Here is a 24,448-nt window from a genome sequence, read left to right on the forward strand (position 1 = left end):
CCTGCTGCCTATTATCTCTGCTTGATCTGCTAGGCTTTTTTTTGTTGTTGGTATTCAGTTGAGCCCCGGCAGTTCCCTGACGTGCAGGGGAAGCATTTGTTTGTTGTACTTCATTTCTGCAGCACAAAAATGCCATAAATAAGATGTGAATACACCAAAAACAACATGCTATGAAGTACAAGTTATAAACATTTCTATTCAGCTACAGCAAGTTTTTCAAAATATCAGGTTCAGGGCAGCACCCCTGACAACACCATTAGTTTCAGGGAATAAAGTACCTTGTAATGCAAAAAAAAAATACATATATATATATATATATATATATATATATATATATATATATATATATATATATATATCTTTTTAAAATCAGCAGCAGATAAGCAAGTACTATTCAATTCCATAAAAAAAAAAAAAAAAAAAAATAATCATGTAGAGACAGCATTTCACTCTTTGTGTAGTGCTATCTTTTTATATTACAGTTCATAGGGAAGCTGGGTTTAAAGCTTCCAATATGCCGTTTTTATTAATTTGAATATTCTTGGCTTGCATAATAAAATGTAAAGAATTCCGTGAAAATGATAGCCTTTGATAATTTATTTTAACTCATATTCCACAGATTTAGTCTGTGGCTCAGTTTTTGAACCACTGGTTCACAACAGAGGCTTTAAAGGTAGACATACACTACTTTTATAGTGTCTTCAATATATCAAATATATCAACAAGTTTTGGCTTCTTCTAAGTTATATAATCTACAAACTGTGTTGAGATAAACTCATCATTACATCAAACAAAAAAGCCTAAATAAATTGTTTAAAAGCTTTATAGATATAATCCCTCGTCATAAGACTATACAAGTCTACATTAGATAACATTTGGCTCATTTTCTCAATATGCACAACTGTTATCTATCAGCACTAAGCCTTTAGTGGGTGAAGAAAGTAATTTGATATTTTTTGTCTGTGACTGATAAAGCTACTTACTGTTTTACCTACTCCGTTTTATTTTCTTTTTAAAGAAATCTGGTTGGCCTGGTGTTTTTGTTCTATGTGAGCAGTAGACACTTACTTACATTATATTGGTTGCACATTTCACATGTTTTTCATTGGTTAATTCTCTATTGAGTGATACTTAGATACACAGAGAATTTCTGGTCCTTTGTATTTTCCTGAAAAAGATTCAAGCCTCCATAATCTAAAGCAATGCTGGTGATTCCCTGTTGGGTAAGGAAAGTAAACCTATATTATTTGTCTGCGACAGATAGAGCTACTCCATTTTGTTTTTTTTTTTTTAAGAAATCTGCTTCACCTGTTGCTTTTGTTCTATGTGAGAGATAGGCAGTTAAATTATCTAGGCTACACATTTCACATGTTTTTTTCATTGGTTAATTCTCACTTGAATGATACTTAAATACACAGTGAATTTTTGATTCTTTGTCTTTTGCTGAAAAGATTTCAAGCCTGCATAAAATAAAGCACTGCTGGGGATTCCTTGCAAGGGTTTCCCACCCACCCACTCTTCCCTTTGATGATCTGATTTTTAAACCTGGTGTTTTTAAGCTCCCCACCCTACTGTAAATTGAGCTTAATAAACTCATCCCTTTCTACACTTCCATTGATAATATACTGAATTATTTATTTGCCTTTTCATGTGCTTGTATTGAAAAAGTGCATTTTGCCTCTCATTGTCTGTTCTATTGACTTACTTGATCTATATTCATTTTCTAGCTAGCTTTTGGATAAAGTAGTGTATTCTGACACTCTAGCAAGCACTTGATTTTACATCAAGAGATCAGTGGATCTTCCATCTTGTGCACTGGAAGGTAGCCTGGTGTGTTTAGATTGGGGAAACACTTGAAATTTCTGCATCAAGAAAATAAGTATTTGTTGAGTCTCTATTGTATCTGATCACTGCATTTTTTTGATTTTTTTACTGTTGTGACTACGTATTTTCTGCACTTGTTTAAAACTGTATTTTCAGCCTAGATAGCATGGTCTAGATTCAGACCCACTGAATCTAGCCTGTTTTTGGTACACTCGAGAACCAAACCAGCCATCTTACATTAAGAAAGGGTCCCATGCACCTTTGTGGCAAACAATGGTGAATCCAGCCTTGTCTGAGCTGGGGATTACTGGAGGACAGTTCACTGTGTACTTTCCTATTGATAAATTAGCTTAAAACTGTTTAATTTCACCTGTATTTCAGCCTCACGTTTGCTCATTGCTGCACATTGTGCAATAGGATTAGTGGTGCACTGTAGAGATGCAAAAGCCTAGAAACACAACCTTTCTTAGACAGCTGTCAGCGGAACCCTCACAAGCACCTCTATTACTCTAAGGATAACTTAGTTGCACACTGAGCAGCGTTGCCACAACTATCCTCTACAACGCTCAATTTAACAAACCTTGATAGTGCTAGCACAAAAACTAGTCAATCTAGTCCAGCCCATTCCCTAATAGCTCATATGGCAAAAACATGATATAGTGGACAGTTTCCCATCATTTCACTGGCCAGACTGATTGATATGGGAATACTGAGGCAATATAGTAATTGCTTAATGTATACTGACAACCATTTACTCCTACAGCAAACAAATATCCTATGTAAGAGATGCAAATATTCTATGAAACTAGAATCACTTCTTTCATGTAACAACAAACCAAATACTAAACAGGTTGTCAGTACACACTCTTCACCTCACACAAACTAAAGACATGACACATAAACCCACACACATGGAGGTACTCACTAGAAGTCTACTAAAACTTCATAGACCTCCCAAATGTAAACCAAGTGCACACACTGTCACATAAATAGAAACCACTACACATAATAACAAATACAAATATGATTCAACAAATAAGCCCCTAAGGCAAAACATCTCTAAACCAAATGTCCTGGTCATAATCAACTCCATAGTGAGACACACAGATGTGCACCTCATCATGCAGGACAAGGAGAAGGTCAAGGTCAGCTGCCTGTCAGGAGCCAGGATCCATCAGATCATGCACACACTCAAGTGACTCAATAACAAGTACTGCTACGACTCAGTCATAGTTCAGAGTTCAGGTTGGGGTGAATGACTTGAGATGTACCTCTCCGGACTATGTGAAAAGAGACATGAAGGAGCTCTCAGATGGTTTACCATCAAAATGTTGAATGTTGGTTTAGCAAATGTGGAAGGTTGAACATTAGTTAGTCAACTTTCCTTGTTGTCAAATGTTAGAAGGTTGAGATTACATATCAGTGAATGCAAGTGTGCATTCAGTGATAGTAACTCGATGCTATGAGTAGAGTCACGATATAGCACAGAAAGGGAAATGTATGGCTTTCCTCACTGTAGTGCAATCTCAGAATTAGAATATTTAATTTGCAGGGGGTGTGGTGGGCGCAGCCCCCTACAGGGGGGTGCAGGGGGCTTGCGCCCTGCTAAAACATGAATGACAGTGTAGGTGTTTCACTTACATTTGCACCTACACTGCCATCATGGCTGATTTTGACACAAATGTCAAATCTGTTGACTTCGATCAACAAATTTGACATTATAACCTAACTAGTGTACCAGAAGACTGAAGTAATTTTCATAGTATCAAGCATTCTGTTTTCTGAACTTCGATATTTTGATAGCAACACCTCTCAGACTATGTGTCCCAGGAAGGTATGACCCCAGCTCTAAGCAGGTTTCTACCTACTCCCAGGATGATGACACATTTTAAACAAAAAATGATTGACTTCAACAATTGGCATAGCTATCACAGTATCTGTCAGCCTGGGATGACATGATTGACAGGCCACACTGCTTTGCCAGAATTGATCTGCATCTGTCTCCTCTAGGCTATGGGATACTGGAAAAGGCACTTGCCTTCCCCATAGTGCCTTTTTTAGGCAATGTCAAAACAACAATTTCTGACATAACAAAATCGGGTCTATATTATATGCTCAAAGAGACTTTTCTTCGAACATATAATCATCGACCCCTAAAGTGGTGCGAATGGCCACATCCACAAATTTTTTCCTTGGGAAAAAAATTCATGGGGCCATACACAAAAAAACACAAATTTCAAAACTCTAATCAAGTGGGAGGCTTCACCCCACACACCCCCCAACGTGGAGGCTGTGCCCCCCAGACCCACCGACTAAATATACCAATTCCGAGATCACTCTACATTCGGGAAAAGGGCAATTCCTGATAACAGCCAACTGAATTTTTTCCCAAGGAAAAAATTTGCGGACATGGCCGTTCACACTTTAGAGTGTTCATTCTTTAGGGATCAATGATTATATGTTCGAAGAAAAGGCTCTTCGAGCATATAATATAGACCCAACAAAATCCACTCAAGGCAAACTCTAGATTCTGCAGCTTAATGCTAGAAGTGTAAACATGAAGCTGCACTCTCTGAAAGCACTCCTCACCTTGGAAGATACTGATGTCTGTGCAGTCACTGAGACATGGTTCAAGGCTGCAGAGAGCACCCCGGCCGTGGAAGGCAACAATGCCTTCCACATGTTCAGACCTCAAAATGAGCATGAAAGAACCAAAGGTGGATAGGTATTCATCTTCATTAAAGCCAAGAACACCTCAAGACTGGCCAAACAGTATGACTGTCTCAAACTACTCCATGTCCAATTAACTGGATGCAAAATTCTGAACCACACCATTGCTAGCTATAGACCCCCCACCATGAACCAAGAAAACTCACCAACTACCTGGACTTACTGGAATCACTCTCCATACAACCCACCACCTTAGTCATGAAAGATGTCAACTATCCTTCCATCAACTGGGTGACATATATGAGTGCAAATACATTCACCCAGAGATTCCTGGACTTTGTTAATTCATATGCTCTGGAACAGATAGTCTGCACTTCCACAAGGAGATCAGACTTCCTAGACATAGTAATCACCAACATGAGGAGTCACTGCACTTCCCTCTGTGTGATGAATAAAGAGTTACTGCACTCCCCTCTGTACGATGCATGAGGAGTGACTGCACTCCCCTCTGTGCGATGCCTTCCCTGGTAAGGTTGGACCATAAAACTGTCTTGTTTGAAGTAACTACTGGACTTGACACCCCCACATGAGAAAAAATACTGAAGAATATTTCCAAAACTAACTTCAGACTACTAAGTGATGCTATAAAATGTTTTATACCCCCCTGCAATTACAGACAACAATGACTCCTATGTAGAGGTGTCCTCAGATGCCCTGTGCAAACACTTAGGTTCATAGGTTCATAGGTAGGTACTAGGCTATCGGCCCAAGGGCCTAAGTAAGCCTAGCCAACAAGGTTCCCTGGCTTACGCCACCAAAGAAAGTTAATTTTCTCTGCCCCTGTCGAGCAGAGCCACAGAGGTGATCCCCAGGCTGTATTTCCTATTTCCCATTCAATCATCAAGATTTTTCTTGAAGAATGCTAATGAAGATCTTTGCTTGACATAGATGGGTAGCTTGTTCCAGAGTAAAGGAAGTCTCTGGGACAGGAATCTATCCCTCCAGCATGTCCTGTTTATTGTGGTGACAAGGTTTAGGTCCCTAGAGTGTGTAGCTCGGAGGGATTGGGATTTCTTTAGGTGTAGCATGGTCAACATCTCTGGGTTTAATGTAGCTTTATATGTTAGGCAGAGATCTCCTTGGAGTAGGCGATATGCTACAGAGTAAAGCTGCAATTTTTTGAGATGGTCAGTGTAGGGCATCTGTTTGAGGCCAGTAATCCTCTTTGTGAGGTACTTCTATGGCCTTTCCAGCTGCTGCAGATGTCTTGTGAGGTACATTCCAAAAGGGACATTGTACTCTATAATGGGTCTAATGAGTGCCGAGTAGAAAGGAACAATGACCTCTTTTTTCCTAGATGAGAACCCTTTTGTGATGAGGTATGTCACACAGAAAGACTTCTTGACTACTATGGCAATGTGATTATCAAAGGAGAAACTACTGTCCACCTTGGTCCCAGGGTCTCTTATCACACATTCGCATTACGTAGACTGCCGTTTATGTGGTAGCTCATGGGTTCAGAGTTTTTACCAAAGGGGATGACAATGCACTTTTTGGCATTGAGCTTGAGGCCATGCCTCTGACACCAGGCATCTGTCTCAGTGAGGCCCTTCTGTAGGATGTCCACATCATTTGGGGACTCGACTATGGCTCCTGGTTTGCAGTCATCTGCGAACTTCATTAGCTAGAGGCCTACTGTGTTAGCCTTTAGTTCAGAGAAGTAGATACGAAACAGGAGAGGTCCCAGGACTGAACCCTGTGGTACTCCACTTGTCACTGGTTTGAAGTCAGATTTGGAGTATGCAACTTTTACAATGTGGGTTCTGTTAGTGAGCCAGTTGGTAACCCATCTTGTGATGTAGGGATTTATACCTAGTTTAGTGAGTTTAGCTATAATTCCAGAATGATGATGGTGTCCAAAGCCTTGGGGAGGTCAAGATAGGCGTACCCTCATCTACGGCTTTGATGATTGCCTCAAAGAAGTCAATCTACAGTGTCCTGTGTACAGAGAGAGAGAGAGAGACACACACACAAAGTCATAAAATGTCAGGATTTGCAGGCAGAAACAAGAGCAATGTGGAAGAAAGATATCCAGATAGTTCCAATAGTAGTAGGAGCAATTGGTCTTATAAAAAAGAGTCTGCAATTATATTTAGATATGCTACCAATGCATGTAACTCCATATGGATTTCAGAAAGAGTCATTACTAGGCACATTGCGGGTACTGCAAAGAGCCCTACTGGCTGACATCCAAGAATGAAACAATACTAATTTCATGAACTTTAACCATACTTTGACTTAGGAATGGGGTCTATTCCTGTCAGTGTATTAGAAACCCAAAAGATTTAAAGAAATTAAAAAATTAGGGATTAACCCCTATATCACTAGATGGATAGCCAATTGGCTCACCAACAGAATACATACTGTCAAAGTTGGTGGCTCCACATCTACCAGTAAACCCATCACCACTGCTGTGTCACAATGTTCTGTGCTGGGTTCTTTATTGTTCAGAATCTACTTCTCAGAAGTCCAAGCTAAATTAGATGGCTTTTGGCTTACCAAGTTCACTGATGATTGCAAACTGGGTGCACTCATTGTGTCCTGCAATGATGTTAACATACTACAGGAAGGTCTAAAACAGACAAAGGACTGTGGCCAAATTCACAGTCTAAAACTAAATGCAAAAAAGTGCATTATTATTCCCTTTTGCAAAGTAGAATTCCCCATTAACTAACATATTGAAAACACCCACCTAAACTTAAACCCATTGGTGTGAGACCTAGGAACACAGGTAGATAGCATTCTGAACTCCCACTAGCAGTTTTCTCTGTGGTAAGGAAAATATTCTACATTGCACAGCTCATAAGTAAGAGCATCACATCCATGTCTAAGGATGTTCTAGCCCCATTGTACTCGGTCCTCATCAGACCACTAATAGAGTACAAAGCTCCCTTTTGCATGACCTCAACAGACACCTGCAGCAGTTGGAGAGAACACAGAGGTTCCTCACCAAGAAAATACAAGGCCTCCAAACCATGATGTACATGGACACACTAAAAGCACTCTCACTGTACTCTGTATCATATAGACTGCTGAGAGGAGACTTGTGCCTGGCCTACAGGGCAGTTTCTGAACCTGCCCTGATGGATATCCTTCGCATACACAAATCTAACAGCACAAGAGTCACTCAGTCTAGGGATCTTAACCTAGTCTGTGACATTAACAGAACATGCTGGAGAGACAAATATGTCTCCCAGACACTGCTGTCCTCTGTAACAAACTTCCAATTCACGTGAAGCAGACCTCCTCACTGACCCTATTCAAGGGCAACCTGGTAAAAAAGGATGGGAGACCACAAATTCACACTAGGGGTGGCACCCATGTCCCTCTTGATGGACAGGGGGAGTCTGTGTTGACCACGCACTAGCTCTGCAAAATACGTTCTCATAACAAGGACAGATGGGGCGACTTGGGATTAACATGGCTAGGCTTGTAAGGGGTCTAAGGCCGCTAGCCTAGTAACTTCCTATGAACCTGAGAGCCTATTACATTTATCATTGGATTTTTTTCTAATGTTTGTATATTTTTGCAAAGACTGCAAAAAACTCCTTTATGCTTTTTTCAGCATATTATAATAGTGGATTTAGGATCATAGGATCATAGGAGGTTCCTAATGGCCCTCGGGCCCTTACAAGCACAGCCAAGAGTTTATCCCCAAAAAAAAAAAACCTCAGTCAGCACCTGTCACCCCTGTCAATGACGGACAAAGGTGGAACCCCTAGGACAAATTTGTGTTTCCATCCACTCATCAAGGTTGTGCTTGAAGAGGATCAGTCAAGTTCTCTGACATGTATGGGAAGTCTATTCCAGAGATGGGGCAGGCTCTGGGAGACAAACCTGTCTCTTCTGCAGGTTTTGTTGATGTCGCATATTAGATTTAGGCCTATTGAATGGGTAATGTGCAAGGAGTTAGACTACAGATATGGAGCATCTTTAGTAGGGCAGGGTCCGGTATTGCCTTGTAGTCGAGACACAGATCACCTCTGACCAATCTGTATGATACTGAGTAAAGTGATAGTGATTCAAGCCTGTCCACATAGGACAGGTGTTGGTGGCCATGGATTCTCTTTTTCAGGTATTTCTGTGGCCTTTCCAGTTGGTGCAGGTGTTTGGAGACGTACCTACCAAATGGGGCATTATACTCAATTATAGGTGTAATGAGGGAGGACTACAGAGAGTTAATAACCTCATTTTTTATAGATGTAATCCCTTTACTTATGAAATGAGCCAAGTAAAAGACTTTTCTGCCCACTGCTGCTACATGATAGTCAAATGTGAGATTGTTGTCAACCTGAGTACCCAGGTCTCTCACCATGGCTTGTGTGCTTAGAGGCTTGCTGTTGATGTGGTAATCGGTAGGGGCTGTGTTTTTACCGAATGGTATGATAATACATTTTTTTGCATTTAACTTAAGGCCATGACTTTGGAATCAGTTATTTGTAGCTGTGAGACCCTCTTGCAGTATGTCAACACCATTTGGGGAGTCAATAAAAGCACCCAACGTACAGTCATCCACAAACATGGTCAGCCACAGGCCCTTTGTCTTTGCCTGGACCTCTGAGAAGTAGATGCCAAACAGTAGAGGTCCTAGGACAGATCGCTGGGGAACACCACTAGTGATAGGTCTGCTGTTGGAGGAGGCAGCACCTGTTTTGACCTTGTGGGTCCTATCTGTGAGCTACTTGGCCACCCATCTGATGAGATAGGAATTAACACCAAGTTGTGTTAGGAATTAACACCAAGTTGTGTAAGCTTTTTGATGATGCCCAAGTGAAGGATTGTTTCAAAGGCCTTGGCCAGGTTAAGGTAAGCTGTATGTACTGACTTTCCCTCATCCAGGGCCTTGGTGACAGTCTCAAAGAATTCAACTATGTTCAATAGGCAAGATCCGCCCCTGAAAAATCTGAATTGGGTGGGGTTAGAGTGTTCGGAGACTGCCTATGTCCTTGTTTAAGGGATCCATAATAATACACTCCATGGCTTTACAGGTCAGACTTGTCAAGCTAATGGGGTGATAGTTTCCTGGGTCAGTAATGGCACCACCTTTGTGCAAGGTGATGACAATGGTGGTTCTCCTTTCTGCTGGAATGAAGTCTGTAGTTAGGCTGTGGTTGAATAGGGTGCTCAAAGGCAAAGCTAGTTCTTGCTGGAGATGGTGCAGAATACAGCCTGGGATATTATCAGGTCCCATGGAAGCTGTGTTCTTTGCCTTGGATAGGGCCTTTAACAATTAATCTAGGGAGATGCGAGGTGTGGGACAAGTATTGGGATGCTGACTGGGCATTTGGAGGGTGATAAGGGGGTGAAGTTTGCATTGAACCTATCAGCTAGCAGGTTGGCTAAGTCGGCAGGGTCACTGTAAGTGGTACCATTAAGTACTAATTCTAAACCAACTTGGGCTTTGCCATGGAGGTACCTAATGTAACTGAAGAAGGACTTGTGATTTTCCTTTGTTTTGGAGGCTAGTTTCAACTCATAATTGGTTTTGGAGTTTTTCACTAGTGATCTGATTCACTTGTTGAGGCGGAGGAGGGAGATTTTCCAAATTGAAATTTGCTCCATTTTACCCTTGAACAACAATTTCTTCCTTTTGTTGTAAAGCCTGTTAATAGAGGATGTCCACCAGAGAGGTTTTTATTTCCTTGAGGAGCAGGTTTTAGTTCTGTTGGGTAGGGCTGAGTCCATGCAGTTGTACAGGTGCTTGTATACTGCAATGGTGTACTGTTCATCACAATTGTCTGCATGCTCTGAGGGGGGCATGGTGTGAAGCTGTTGATACCCTCATTTAGGACGGTGTAGTCAGATTTTGAAAAGTTCTTTAGCCTGGTTATGACTGGAGAGGGGTTGGGTGGGATTGAAACTTCAAATGAGACAGACTGATGATCTGATCTCACTAGGAAAGAACATACTATGGGAGTGGTGCAGCAGTAACCCATGTTGGTGAGAACCAAGTTCAGTATGTTATCTCCCCTTGTGGGGGATGAGACCAGCTGGTTGAGTACATTAGAGTTGATGAAGTCAAGGAATCACTTGGTGAGTGCTTTCGTGCAGGAATAGCTCACCCAGTCTGTGGTGAGGTAGTTGAAGTCACCAAGGATGAGGGTGTTAGGGAGTACCTTGATGGAGTCAAGTAGGTCCAGGTAGGAGGAGTGAGTGTCCTAAGATATGGAGGGGGGGTCTATAGCTGGCTATAACTTGGATGGGTGTCTTGCCTACTGTCAGTGGCACTTGGAGTAATTCCAGTGTGTCATGCTGGTAAACCAGTCTGGATGTGTGCCTGTCTTTAATGAAGATAGATACTCCACCACCCTTAGTCTTTCCCACCTCATTTTGGGGCCATAAAATGTGGAATGAGGGATAGCATGGCATGGTAAGGCAGGGGTGCTCATTACAGCCCTGAACCAAGTTTCAGTGACTGCACAGACATCAGCATCTTCCAGTGTGAGGAGAGCCTCCAGTGAGTGCATTTTCAGATTATGGCTCCTAGCATTGAGCAGCATGACTTGCAATTTGCTATTTGACAGATCTTTCATGTTGGAAGATTTGTCTTTCAGACATAGTCTAAAAAAGCACAATGGGGGAGGCAATAGCCTTGGCCAAGATCCAGAACCCCAGGGGTGACAGCTGGAGGCCATCTCTAGCAAAGCATCAAGGCCTGTCAGCTATGTCATCCCAGGCAGACAGATACTGGACCCCCTTGGAAAGACAACAGAAAGTAAGTCAATTGTTGAAGTAAATAATTTATTGTTGGTATTGTTTGTAAAACAAGTTGCAGCCTATGAAAATGGATTTGAATAATAATCTGTAGATTACTAGTTTGGACTACATTAGTACAGGTTTATCTTGGTCATGGAAAATGCCCAGACCACCACCAGATATGGTTACATGCCACTGTCAATGAGATTATTCTATGGCTAGAACATATAGCAATGGTACACTCAGATATCCTGGCAGTCGTCCTCAGATAACAGCACTTTTTTAAACCATCCAGGAGTCCATGGTCATACATCAGTCATTAAACCTGTGTAAATATCAGCCACTAGAGCCAGTCCTTTTGTGTGACCCTTCATCTATGAATTCTCACCCATATGAAACTCTACAAACATAGATGCTAGTGTATGTGTTTTAGTTTTGCCGACATCCAGCTGCAGTAACGTAAAGTGTTTTAACATTGTAGATGTCAGGTACATGATTCAAGGTATAGTATACACTTTTTAGACACAACAGAGTCTGCAGAACCACCACCTTGTCTTCTCTGGCACCAGCATCATTACTGGTTGCTGCATGTTGGATAATGTATTGCACCTTGAGCAATCATATAAGTAGTGACATGTATCCTCGCTCTTGTCTGATCCACAGTTATGGATTTTATATCAGGAGCAGATACAGTGGTTACTACTGTGAAGCTACTTGTATGTGTGATACTTTCCAGGTGTTCTAAAGAAGTGTGTGTGTGTGTGTGTGTGTGTGTGTGTGTGTGTGTGTGTGTGTGTGTGTGTGTGTGTGTGTGTGTGTGTGTGTGTGTGTGTGTGTGTCTGTCTGTGTGTCTGTGTATATATGTGTGTGTGTGTGTGTGTGTGTGTGTGTGTGTGTGTGTGTGTGTGTGTGTGTGCATGTGTATGTCGGTGTGTGTTTGTGTCTTTGTGTGTGTGTGTCTTTCTGCCTGTTTTTATGTATATATCTGCTTCTGATATAAAATCCATAAGTGTGGCTCAGACAAGAGCGAGGATACATGTCACTACTTATATGACTGTTCAAGGTGTAAATGCAGCTGTTTCAGTCTCCCGGCCATGTATACAAGAACACAAACCCTTTATACTCTCCTAGACCCACGGTAGATACCTTGTCTGGCAGGAAGCTAAAAAGCACAGCAAGAACAGGATCCCACATAACTGCAGAACCTACTAAGTTACTGAATCAGACCCTTTATATTCTCCTAGACATGTGGTAGATACCTTGTCTGGCAGGAAGCTAAAAAGCACACCAAGAGCAGGATCGCACATAACTGCAGAACCTACTAAGCTACTGAATCAAACCCTTTATACTCTCCTAGACTCCTAGTAGATACCTTGTCCTGCAGAAAGCTAAAAAGCACAGCAAGAGCAGGATAGCACATAACTGCAGAACCTACTAAGCTACTGAATCAAACCCTTTATACTCTCCTAGACCCGCAGTAGATACCTTGTCTGGCAGGAAGCTAAAAAGCACAGCAAGAGCAGGATTGCACATAACTGCGGAACCTACTACGTTACTGAATTAAAACCTTTATACTCTCCTAGACCCGTGGTAGATACCTTGTCCGTCAGGAAGCTAAAAAGCACAGCAAGAGCAGGATTGCACATAACTGCAAAACCTACTAAGCTACTGAATCAAACCCTTTATACTCTCTTAGACTCGTGGTAGATACCTTGCTCGGCAAGAAGCTAAAAAGCACAGCAAGATCAGGATCGCACATAACTGCAAAACCTTACTAAGCTACTGAATGTAAGTTCAACTAATTTATAGCTATTCTCTCATTTTGCTAAGTTTCACTGTACCTGTAAAGTATACAGCCGGGAATGACAGCTGCTTTGTTCTTTCTTTGTTTCTTTATCTTGGCCTAATTTTTAAAAATAAAACAAAATAAAAATAAAGAATTATAAAATGCCTGAACACTTAGTTGAATATAAGGCAAAATACACCCCAAGGGCTACAATATTTAGTGTACTTGCCTTGTTAACTGATAACTTCTTTGGCCTCCATACACCACAGCTGAGGGGTAAACCCACTCCATTCGCCCTCGCTCTGCTCGGGCTCACTTCACTCCCCTACCCTACCCCCATTCCCACCCACCCCGTGCTCATTTCCTTTATACTTTAGTCTACTTAACCATTCCCCTATCTCATATAACACACTCCACCCCACCCCCCCTTTTCTCACTTATACAATTCTACAGCTCCACCTATCTCCCTTTCTCACTTATACAGTTCTACAGCTCCAGCTATCTTACCCCAGCTTTACTTTCAGATACCCTGAAACATGCTCCCACTTTTCCTCCTCTTCCTGCTTGACTATACTAACACTTTCTACATCTTATTCTGGCCCATTGTCTCCACCAGTGCAATCACCTACCCTCCTCTTTCTCTACACTGATGTACAAGCAACTATTAGCTATTCCATTGCTGCCTCACTATTCTCTAACTGCAAAACACACTTCCACAAAATTAAAATCCTTCCCCTCAATGCCCACAAAACCAAACCTAAGTACTTGTCCTACTTCCCCCCAACAAGCTTTAAGCTATATTTCCAAAGTTAGCTAATATGTTCTGGTGACATTCATCCCGATCCTAGGCCTCACACCACTACTCCCACCCACGGTACCACTGACAGCCTTAGCCTCTCTCCATCATCTGCTACGCTATCTATCATTCTTCACCTGACTACTTTGCCTAATTCAGCTTATCTTCCTCCTTCCAAAAGTCTCACCATAATCTCCCTCAATATACAAAGTATATCAAATAAAGTGTCCCCCCCTTCACGCCTTGATCTCTCAGTATACCCCAGACATTCTAACTCTCTCTGAAAACATGGGTAGAACCTCATATCTCTGACTCTGAAATTCTTTCTCCAAGTTATAATATCTTCCGACTTCACCAGCACTCTAAAAACAGAGGTGGTGTAGCCATTCTATACTCAGAACAGCTCTCACTATACTCAATTACCACCCCCCACCTAATTTCCACCTCACCGAAATCCTTATAGTAAATTGCAAACTTAATAACCATAAGAAACTTGCTATTGCTACAATCTACATCCCCCCCAGTAATAACAGTCCTAACCTAGAAAAAATTCTCTCCTGTTTCTCTGATAAAATCTCCTATGAGACCATTATCCTAGGTGACGTTAACATCAACTGGTCCACCATTAACTCTGCCTCACCCAATACCTGCATTAACCTCTATGGTTTATCTCAGCTAATCTCAACTCCCACACGGTATAACAAACAAGCCAATAGTGCAGTCCTTGACTGGATTCTAACTTCTAACCTCTATCACAATCCATGTACGCTTCCTGATTCTCTCAGTGACCATCTCCCCACTCTTGTTCACTGACACTCCCCTCAGCTTCATTATTATTTTATTATTATTTTACATTTGTTGACCGGGCTAGTCTAACTGGATATATGTCCATTTTCAGTAGAGGCCCGGGGAGTAAAGCTCCAAGCATTAGCAGTGACAAAGAGTACAATATATAGTAATAGTCAAATGAATTGCAGCACATTGTTACATTGAGGTTCAGATAACTTGTACAGAGTCCTTTAGTAGGTTAAAGCTAAGATCAAATACATAGAGCAATCATTTGAGAGACAGCAATCAAAAGAAAAAAAAAATTTTGAATTGTAAAAAATTATTATCGATTTTTTTTTTTTTTTTTAGCACTATGAAGGTCATCAATATTACAGGTATGTGACATAGAACAGTAGAGTAGAGAAGTGTACAGAGAGCAAGAAGGGGAATGAGATAGTCAGGGTTAGAGCAGGAAAGTTCACTAGGAAGCTATATATATATATATATATATATATATATATATATATATATATATATATATAAATAAATATATAGCTATAAATATATATATATATATATATATATATATATATATATATATATATACATATATATAAATATATAGCTATATATATATATATATATATATATATATATATTTGTTTGTGTCTTTTCCCAGTTAGGGGTCGCCACAGCGGAACTCCGGTCTGCTAATGATTGGTAGTTGATTTTTACGTGCCGAGTTACCAGCCCTGATGCACAACCTTCAACGAAGGTACGCCCATTCACACATGTCTCCATGCAGAAGACGATCTAGCTGAGAATCGAAGCAGACAGCGTCTTACTGTGAGGCAACAACGCTACCGCAGCACCACCACCGCAGACCTAAATATATATATATATATATATATATATATATATATATATATATATATATATATATATATATATAAGATCCTGCAACAAAAATCACTTGCAGATCACTAAAGCCAATAACTCTGCTGGTGAAGCACTATTCTCTTGCACCATAGCCAAATTATGGAACTCCCTCCCACCCACAATTACCTCCATACCATCATGCACTGACTTCAAAACGTTACTAAAAGCACACTTAAAAACATGCTGGCTATGGCCTTGCAACTCCCACTCTAATATCACCCACCCCATCCAACCACTACCTTTCTTTCCACTCCACTAACTACCTTGATTACAGCAAGCTCAGATGCTCATAAGCCTAGTACTTATTATAAAGCAGGAACTTCTTATTGTAACATTTGTTAATGTCTGTTATTTACTTCACAGATAAAGATTCTAGTTGTCTACTGATGTATTATGTTCTTCATCTGTAAATATGTTATACGTAATTGCTATGTTAAATTGTTAATCGCTATGTAATCCAATGTAACTACTGTCTGTTTATTTTAACTGTGGAGCTTTTCTCCCCGGGCCTCCACTGAAAATGGACCTACCTCCAGTCGGACACTCCTGGTCAACAAATGTAAATAAATAAATATATATATATATATATATATATATATATATATATATATATATATTTTTTTTTTTTTAAGTTGGAACACAAGGGATGGTCACATGAATACACATACTCAATGAACACGCATTTTAGGCATATTCATACCACTCCCTCTCTATTTGAATTTAGCCACAGACATACCTATTAGAAAATGGTATTTATGCAGTGCAGCTGGGCAAAAGGCAGTAGGCTTTATTTCTGTGGAACTATACAAATATCATATGAGTCACTTCTAGGATTCTGCAAGAAAAAACTCATTACTACAATGTGGCACATTACTTCAATGCATTGTTCATTGATGAGATCATGACAGTCTCTTTTTTAGTCAAAAATTCTCAAACATAGACTAGCATCCTTCACGAGGCAGCTGTGGTGATGCAACGGTTAGCATTCCCGCCTCACAGCAAGAGGTTCTCCGGTTCGATTCTCAGCTGGGGTGCCTTCTGTGCAGAGTCTACATATCCTCCCTGTGATCACGTGGGTTTCCTCCAGGTGCTCCGGTTTCCTCCCACATCCCAAAGACATGCTGTAGGTGGATTGGACACTCTAAATTGGCCCTAGGTGTGAGTGTGTGTGTGCCTTCTGTGGAAGGTTGGGTGCCGGGCTGGCAACTTGACACCATAAAAACTCCAATGCCAGTCATGAGCAGACAAGGTGATCCACTGTGGCGACCCCTAACCAGGAAAAGCCAAAAGAAGAAGAAGACTAGCATCCTTCACACACATGGTGCCTGTGGCATTTTTCTAAAATGTTATGATAGTCAACGTTGTACTGTCTTAGAGCTATTTCCTTAGTCATGATGGGGTTTCCATGGGACATGTTTAAATGTGACAGTTTTCTACACTGGAATGCCTGGTTATTTAGTTTGTCATTGGACCTCTGGTATCACCTATGTCTAGCTCCTACTTGCTGTACCTTGGGAAATTATTTAAATGTTTAATTTGTCTGTTGAGTTTTTGGTGTTAAATGATGGACATCCTAATGTATAGTAAAGCCTCTCTCTGTGGTTATGGATGTGGACATCTATCACTCACTGTAGAACATCCATCCTCCTCTGGCCATACGGCTTTCATTTGGGTTTTCTGGGTTAAGTTACTGTTCAACAAAGTCCAGACACCCCAGAAATCCCTTTCCACATGAGCAAAATTATTTAAGTTTATTTTGTAGAGTTTTATGAGAACCAAGCACTTTCATGTTTTTAAAAGTACGTGCAAATCTTTCTTGAGAATGTTTTAAACTTTTCTGGTGTGAACTGCGACCTGTGTTCTCTTTGTTTGGGAGCCCTTGTGGTGAAAATATTATCATCAGAATAGCTATTATTTTCTCCAAAACAATCCCTGGAAGTGCATTTGAATCTATGACTATACTACAAGTGCGTATTAACAGAAACTAAAATAAATAAAAGTATGAATTCAATAGTACAATAAGTCAGTATGACAAGAAACAATAAAGCAGTATTTTTTGCAGTGTGCAAACCTCACTGAGTTTTCCACACCCCTTTACCTCTAAATACACTTAGCTACGAGACTGAACAAGCTTTGTGGTTTAAAGTTCAGTGATCTCACTAAATTCAATTGGCATTCTTCAAAGAAACAAAGAAGTGAATGAAAGCAATTCAGCTATTCTTGGTTTGTCAAAACACTGTGCAATGATTATCAGTTGTTATTCCAGAAATTTTAGGCCACTCTGGTTCATAGATTCATAGGAGGTTACTAGGTTAATGGTCCTAGGGCCCTTACAACCTTAGCCAAGTTCAACCCTTGTGCCCTTAAGGGTCTAGAGACATGGTCTATGTTATAAGCAGATCTAAATCAGAACTGACTGCTGCTATCCAAGAGGGACACAGGTGAAACCCCTGGGATGAATTTGCGGTTTTTCATCCAATCATCCAAATTGTGTTAAAGAAGAGTTTAGTTTAACCTGTATTGAAAGTTTATTCCAGAGGAGAGGCAGCCTCTGGGAGACATATGTGTCTCCCAGCAAGCCCCGTTGATGTCACATGATAGGTTAAGGTCCCTAGAATGAGTGAATTGTGTACCATTTGACTTATGAAAGTGCAGTGTTTCCATTAAAGCAAGATCAGAGGTTGCTCTGTATGCACTGCACAGGTTACCTCTGAGTAGTCTATATGATACAGAGTATAGTGAAAGTGATTTCAGTCTGTTCATGTAAGACATGTGCTGACCACCCTGAATTTTCTTTGTGAATAACCTTTGAGCTCTCTCCAGTTGCTGCAGGTGCCTGTTTAGGTACGTACCAAAGGGGGCATTGTACTTTATTATTGGCCTGATTATTGGCCTGATGAGAGAAGAGTACAGAGAAGTTATATCCTATTTTGTTGTGGAAGCTATGCCCTTGCTTATGAGGTGAGCAATGTAGAAGGTCTTCCTTACCACCATGCAGGCATGCTGATCAAAAGTAAGGTTGCTGTTAACCTGTGTGCCCAAATCTCATCACTGATTTAGAGCTTATGGTATTGTTATTAAAATGGTAATCTGAAGGGACATCACCTTTGCCAAATGGGGTCTGAATGGAGAGATGATAAGTCAGCAAGCAAAGAGAGTAGTGTTGCTGAAACCGAGTTCATTCTCAGGTCTTGGTGAGTACCTTTATGAGGTGGACCCTGTTTTTCACAAAATCTCACCAAGACAACCCTGATATATAGACTGTATTTATATTGCATATATCATGGACAGAAGTAGGTCAAAAATTAAAAAAAGATAGCTGGGTGCACAAGACCCAGGATAAAAACATACTCAATCCTGACAGGTGCACTGGTCCAGGACTGGAAAAAATGACAGTATAGAAAACTCAAAATACAGAAACATTCCTACAATACAGGTGATCTCTGCCTGACTTAAAAAAACATGTCCAACTCAGAATTGATGGACATGCTCCACCTAAAGAAATCCAAGCCACTGCAAGCCACTCGCTCTAGTGAGCTAAACCTCACCACAACAATAAATAGAACATGCTGGAGGGATAGATTCCTGTCACAGAGACTCCCCATGCTTTGGAACAAAATTCCAGATTACATCAGGCAGAGCCCCTCACTAACACTCTTCAAGAGAAACCTTGATGAGTGGATGGGTAACAGAAAATACACCCCTGGGATCACTTCATTGGCTCTGCTTGACAGAGGATCAGTTAATTAATCAATGGGGCAGCGAAAGCCAACACACTCTGGCTAGGCTTATAAATGCCCATGGGCAGATAGCCTAGTACCTACCTGTGAACCTATTGACCAATAGGGTCAGGCCAGGCCCAGGGAGAGGATGCCCCCCCCCCGTTGTTGAAGGAAGTAGCAGTCCACAAAAAGCACAAAAACTGATAGGCCAAAGAAGAGCCATAAAGACGATAGAGTAGACTATTGAGGATAAGAAGGAAATTATGTATTGTTACTATTATGCAAAATGCCCAGAATTTCCAGACACAAGATATACAAAAAGATTAAGAGAGAAATTAGTGGAAAGAAAAATACTTCCACAAGAAAAACTGTCAGAGGCCTCAAATAAAATTTTGTGTTCGTTAATGCAGCAGATTTGTGAAAAAACAGTATATAGGCCAAGAAACTTTGATCTGTTTGGAAAAAGAAGCATCTGAGGAAGTGCGAAAATATAAAGAACAAAAACTAGAGATTTTTGCAAAGTTTAAAAAAGAAATATGGACATGGGAAAGAATGAGAGATTTGATATGGTGTTATATTTATGCAATTTTGAAAGCCAAATTAATCAATATAAAGAAGGCAGCCCCAAAGATATTTGAAGAGAAATACAGGCAAAGGCATCCAGATATGGAACATTTCACAATAAAAAAAGATAATATCACAAAGAGTGAAGGAAGAAAAGAAGATTAGTAAAGTAGAAGCTGAAGTTGTGGAGTGCCTTTAAATTGAGGAATTTGGTGTAGAAGGTCTAACACTGGTTATATCACAGCATGATGGAACGAGTCCCCAGTGTAAGGCGAAACAGGACGATCAGGAGACATCTGAAGAAGAAATATGGACATGAGAAAGAAAAAGATATTTAATATGGTGTAATTTCTATGCAAAGGAGAAAGCAAAAGTAATCAATACAAAAAGAGCAGCACCAAAGATATTTGACGGGAAATACAGGCAAAGGAATCTGGACACGGAAAAATTTCCAATACAAAAAATAAGAAGACAAAGAGGAAAAGTAGAAAAGGAGATTAGTAATGGTGAAGTTAAAGAAATAGAAACTGAGGTTATGGAGTACCTGCAAAGTGAAGGATTCAGTGTAGAAAACCTAATTCAGAAAGCACCACAACAGGATCGAACAATGGATATCCAAATTAAGGGGAAACCAGTGGAACAGGAAGCAATTGGTCAGATGCCATATGAAGATATTGTGGAGCCTTCCACAGGAAATCCGTATAAACATTCACTTGAAGCTGGACAGGAAGAGAAGGAACAGGAAACTGGAAACTCTGATGCAGTCAATGTTTCAATGTTGAGGAGTGATAGGCCAGTGAGTTCCCATATGGCAGAGCAATGGATGGGCATGGGATGAATTTGAAGAGAATGTGCTGCAGGAAAATGCTATAGAACTTTCTATAGAATGCCTGCAGGAAATGGAAAACAAAAAAATGTGTCCTCAGTTTAGAAGAAAATGAGTTAAGAAAAGAGTTGCTTGATCTGGTAGAGATGGATAAATATATTAAGATCAATGAAAGAAATAGACTGCAGAAGGTAAAAAAAAAAAAAAGTTAGAAGTGTGATAAAACAAGTGAGCACAGTAATTAAGACTGTCCACAGAGATCCATGTGATATAATAGAAGTAAACTGGATATATTGCTGTGCAGCTAAGTTGATAACTGATAAAGTTCTGCCACAAGAACACAGGGTAGTGAGGGAAAGGAAGGGGAGAAATTGAATACCATCATGGAAGTATCGAATAGAGAAAACTATAAAGCGATTGAGACAAGAAGTGACACTGTTGGAGGAGTATAGAAGAGAGAAGAGATCAACAAAGATACTCATAAAGATAGATGTGATAAAAGCAATGTGCAATATTAGAACAGATCAGGATCTATCATGCACTATCGCAAATAAACTAAAAATTCAGCACAGGCAGAAAAACTTAGAATATACACAAATAAATATAAAGGAAAAGTACAAAATAAGCAATTTATTGATGACCAAAAAAGTTTTATAGAGAATTGGGAAACAAGGTAAAAGGAATTGAAAGACCTCCAAAAAAAGAAGAAATAGATGCATTTTGGAGAAGTATCTATGAAGATCCTGTGGAACATAACAAAGATGCTAAATGGATAGTAGAAGTAAACGAAAGAATAAGAAGTTTAAAAGTACAGGATATGAAATGGGATGAAATAACAGCCAGAGAGATTGAAACAGAGTTAAGGAAAATCTCTAATTGGAAAACCCAGGCCCAGATGCAGTACCTAACTTCTGGTTAAAAGTATTAACATCTTTGCATCAAGATTTAGCCATGAGTAAGAACTATTTATATGCACACCCCAAATAGACACCAACCTGGCTAACAACAGGGAAATCAATGCTCCTATATGAGTGAGCCTGCAAGCTACCTTAAAAATTATAGACCAATAATTTGCCTTCCAACAACATTTAACTATACACTGGAACTGATGCTGACAGAGTTTGTAGTAATTTAGAAGAAAATTCAATAATGGCAATAGAACAAAAAGGCAATAAAAGAAAGTCATATGAAACCAGACATCATTTCTTGTAAAATAAAGTCATAATGTAGAACTGTGAAAAGGAGAACTATCTAAGTATGGCATGGATTGACTACAAAAAATCATTTGATAGTATCCCACATTCATGGATAAAAGAGTGCTTAAAAATGTATAAGATGAACCCTACACTGATTGACTACATTACAGTGACCATGGAACAGTGGCAGACCACTTTGCAATTAAGCTATGATAAAGGACAAATTATCATTAAAGGGATAAAAATTCAACAGGGGATATTCCAGGGTGAATCTGTTACTGCTGCTATTCTGTCTTGCCCTTAACCCATTAAGCTGTTTACTTAACAGCTTAGACCATTGCTAAAATTTGGCTCCTGGAAAACAACAGAGTGTAAAGACCTCTCTTCTCTTTGTTGTTGCTTTAAAACAGTATAGCTCATCAGATGAGGAACTGAAAGCACAACTGCAAGTTGTGAAAACTTTTTCAGATGATATAAGAATGTCATTTGGTCTTGATAAATGTGCAAAAGCAACCTTTAAAGCAGGAAAACTGCAACACCAGAATGTGACATAAAAGAACTTGAGCAAGAGGGAGTGTATAAATATTTGGAAATTGATGAAGGATCAACAATAAAACATGAACAAATGAGAATACAACTTAGTAAGGAATATTTTAGAAGACTTAAATTAATCCTGAAAACAGCATTGACATCTAGGAACAAAATTCAAGCTATAAACCAATTTTCTCTTCCTGTCCTAACCTACAGTTTTGGAGTGATTGATTGGCCTCAAAATATGTTGGATAGATTAGACAGGAAAACAAGAAGGATGCTTCATGATCACCAAATGATTTATAAAAATCAGTGCATATCAAAATTATATATTCCTCGTTCTGTACGAGGTAAGGTCATCCTTGAAATTGATTACATGTATAGATCTGCAATCGTGGGACTGCACACATATCTACTGACCTCACAAGACCCAAACATAGTGAAAGTTCTGAAACATGAGGAGAATAAATCTAAGCTGACTTCCCTGCTTAGTCTAGCAAAAGCATATCAAGCAGGAATGAAAAGCAAACCAGAAGTAGATAAAAATTAGACAGCAACTGAATGTGGCAAAAAGAAAAAAAATAAATAAACAAAACAAAAAAAAAAAAAACAAAGGATATAAGGTGAAGGACTAGATGAGAAGGCAAGAAATGTGGAAAATGCATAAATATAGTTGCAAGTATAGAAAACATCTGGAAGAATCTCATGCTGATCAGAATCGAATGCAGGAATGGTTAAGGAGAGGCCAATTCAAACCAAGAGATGAAAGGCTAAAACTGGTAGCCCAAGACAGTGGGCTACATACACGTTGATTTACAAAGTCCATTGAACATGTGGGAGAAACAGACAAATATAGGTTTTGTAAAACAGAATTAGGAACAGTTGCACACCTCATTGCTGGTTGTGACATACTAAAGGCAGAAGGGCTGTATACTGAAAGGCATAATAATGTGGCGAGACTGTTGTACTGGGGATTGTGTAAATATTATGTTAATGACGTGGCTGAAAAACACTGGAAACATGAGCCACAAAGTATCATAGAAAAGGACGGTCTACATCACATGGGATCACCCAGCACCAACAGTTCAAAAGATAGATGCTAACAAACTGGATGTAGTGGTCCGTGAAAAGAAGACATAAGTAGCATTGATCATTGAAATCCCGACACCCAGTGACTACAGTGTCTTGCATACAGAGAGGCACAAAGTCATAAAATATCAGGATTTGCAGGCAGTAACAAGAGCAATGTGGAAGAAAGATACCCAGACAATTCCAATAGTAGTAGGAGCAACAGGTCTTATAAAAAAAGAATTTACAATCATATTTAGATGTGTTACCAATACATGTAACCCCATACAAATTGCAGAAGGAGTTATTACTGGGCACATTGCGGGTACTGTGAAGAGCACTTTTGGCTGACAACAAAAATTGAAATAATACTAATTTCATGAACTTTGATCATACTTTGACTTAGGAATGGGGTCCATTCCCATCATGGTATTAGAAACCCAAAAGACTTGGAGAAATTAAAAGGATGATAATGCATTTTTTTTGCATTAAGACCATGACTTTGGCAACAGTCATTGGTTTGCATAAGTCCTTCTAGAATGTTGACATAATTTAGGGACTCAATGACTGCTCCTAGTTTAGAAAGGTGCTTGGTGTGACATCTGGAAAGAGGAAGGAGGACAAGGAGACCTGGTGGTGGAATGAAGAAGCACAGGAGAGTATACAGAGAAAGAGGTTGGCGAAGAAGAAGTGGGATTGTCAAAGAGATGAAGAAAGTAGACAAGAGTATAAAGAGATGAGGTGCATGGCAAAGAGAGAGGTGGCGAAGGCTAAGGATAAGGCATATGAAGAGTTGTATAAAAGGCTGGACACTAAGGAGGGAGAAAAGGACCTGTACCGATTGGCTAGACAGAGGGACAGAGCTAGTAAAGATGTGCAGCAGGTAAGGGTGATAAAGGATAATGAGGGAAACGTACTCACAAGCGAGGAGAGTGTGTTGAGCAGATGAAAAGAGTACTTTGAGGGGTTGATGAATGAAGAGAATGAGAGGGAGAGAAGGTT

The sequence above is a fragment of the Protopterus annectens genome, chromosome 11.part0 (assembly GCF_019279795.1).
Source record: "Protopterus annectens isolate FY-2018-M chromosome 11.part0, PAN1.0, whole genome shotgun sequence".
NCBI classification, from domain to species: domain Eukaryota; kingdom Metazoa; phylum Chordata; order Ceratodontiformes; family Protopteridae; genus Protopterus; species Protopterus annectens.